We start from the raw sequence: 2,386 nt of genomic DNA, 5'->3' as shown, positions 1-2,386 counted from the left end.
AAACTATTGAAACATATTAACATAACTCAAAACACGGGATAGGTTTTTATATAAAGCAAATTAGATGTGTAAATATCCAAGTGTTTAGTGGTGAGAATTCCGCGTTGTGGAGACTTGGGCTTGAATCAAACTAGTGAATGGTTTATCCTTAATCATGAAAGCGATGAATGATGGGTAAATATCCAAGTGGCTGTAGTTTAGTGGTGAGAATTCCACGTTGTGGCTGTGGAGACTTGGGCTCGAATCCCAGCAACCACATTTGCTTTTTTTTTTTGCTACAAACTATTGAAACATATTCACATAACTCAAAACACTGATGGGTTTTCATGTGAAGCAAATTAGAAGTTTGTTGGTTTATCCTTAATCATGAAAATGATGAATGATGGGTAAAAATCCAAGTGGTTGTAGTTTAGTGGTGAGAATTCCGCGTTGTGGCCGTGGAGACCTGGGCTCAAATCACAGCAGACACATTTGCTTTTTTTTTAGCTACAAACTATTTTTTTAGCTACAAACTATTGAAACATATTAACATAACTCAAAATACAGGATGGGTTTGTATGAACAAATTGGTGAAGCAAATTAGAAGTTTATTGGTTTATCCTTATCATGAAAGCGATGAATAATGGGTAAATATCCAAGTGGCTGTAGTTTAGTGGTGAGAATTCTACATTGTGGTTGTGGAGACCTGGGCTCGAATCCCAGTAGCCACATTTGATTTTTTTAGATACAAACTATTGAAACATATTAACATATCTCAAAACACGAGATGGGTTTTTATATGAAGCAAATTAGAAGTTTGTTGGCTTATCCTTAATCATGAAAGCGATGAATGATGGCTAAATATCCAAGTGACTGTAGTTTAGTGGTTCCAAGTGACTGTAGTTTAGTGGTTCCAAGTGACTGTAGTTTAGTGGTGAGAATTCCACGTTGTGGCGGCCGTGGAGACTTGGGTTTGAATCCCAACAGCCACATTTACTTTTTTAAGCTTCAAACCATTCCCTCCACCCTAATCAAGTTGGCCCTAGAGTTGCAGCTCGACAGCTCTCTTAGGGTTCCCTCATCTAGGATCCCCCTCATGGGCTCGAATCCCAGCAGCCACATTTTCTTTTAAGCTACAAACCGTTCCCTCCACCCTAATCAAGTTGGCTACAAACCGTTCCCTCCACCCTAATCAAGTTGGCCCTGGAGTTGCAGCTCCACATGGAGACTTGGGCTTGAATCCCAACAGCCACATTTACTTTTTTAAGCTTCAAACCATTCCCTCCACCCTAATCAAGTTGGCCCTAGAGTTGCAGCTCGACAGCTCTCTTAGGATTCCCTCATCTGGGATCCCCCTCATGGGCTCGAATCCCAGCAGCCACATTTTCTTTTAAGCTACAAACCGTTCCCTCCACCCTAATCAAGTTGGCTACAAACCGTTCCCTCCACCCTAATCAAGTTGGCCCTGGAGTTGCAGCTCCACAGCTCTCTTAGGGTTCCCTCATCTCGGAGATCCCTAAGGAACCCTAAGGAAGAAGTTCCCTCCTCTGGGATCCCCCTCATCTCAAAGATCCCTTAGGAACCCTAGGGAAGAAGTAGTTCCCTAATCTGGGATCCCTAAGGAAGATCAAGTTGGCCCTGAGAAAAGTTGCAAAATTCGGTAGGGAAGAGGTTCCCTCATCTGGGATCCCTAGGGAAGAGGATCAAGTTGGCCCTGGAGTTGCAAAATTCGGCTGCATCCATCTCATCTGGGATCCCTAGGGAAGAGGATCAAGTTGGTCCTGGAGTTGCAAAATTCGGCGGCATCAAGTTGGCCATGGAGTTGCAAAATTGGGCGGCTCTCTTAGGGTTCCCTCATCTGTGATCCCTAGGGAAGAGGATCAAGTTGGCCCTTGCGAACAGCTTGATGCACTATCTCCCTTCAACCCTTTGAGCAAAATGCGGCAAAAGGAAGAAAAATTCATGGACCCACCCCATCGTCTCCACCCCGTAGGAACTACGAGATCACCCCAAGGACGCCTTCGGTATCTAGGGGTCGCAGACCGATATAGAACCCGGTTCAATAAGTGGAATGCATTACCTGTCCGCTATCCAGTTGGGCAGTAAGGGTCGGAGAAGGGCAATCACTCATTCTTAAAACCAGCATTCTTAAAACCAAAGAGGCGGGCAGAAAAGGGGGGAAAGCTCTCCGTTCCTGGTTCTCCTATAGCTGGATTCTACGGAACCACAAGAATCCTTAGTTAGAATGGGATTCCAACTGAGTATCTTTTGAGATTTTGAGAGGAGTTGCTCTTTGGAGAGCACAGTACGATGAAAGTTGTAAGCTGTGTTCTAGGGGGGGGGGAGTTATTGTCTATTGTCGGCCTAGTTTGAGAAAATTAGAAGTTTGCTGATTTATCTACAAACC

At 44.2% G+C, this 2,386-nt stretch overlaps 1 non-coding gene across 1 annotated transcript; it reads left to right on the top strand.

The window, feature by feature from the left end:
* The first annotated feature begins 638 nt into the window (after positions 1-638).
* TRNAH-GUG lies at positions 639-710 on the top strand. The gene has a single exon. It is a non-coding gene; the product is annotated as a tRNA-His (tRNA).
* Positions 711-2,386: the final 1,676 nt, after the last annotated feature.

The sequence above is a fragment of the Cucurbita pepo genome, chromosome LG02 (genome assembly GCF_002806865.2).
Source record: "Cucurbita pepo subsp. pepo cultivar mu-cu-16 chromosome LG02, ASM280686v2, whole genome shotgun sequence".
Lineage (NCBI taxonomy): Eukaryota > Viridiplantae > Streptophyta > Magnoliopsida > Cucurbitales > Cucurbitaceae > Cucurbita > Cucurbita pepo.
Note: the sequence above shows the minus strand (reverse complement) of the source record. Positions and strands in the feature narration are given on the sequence as shown.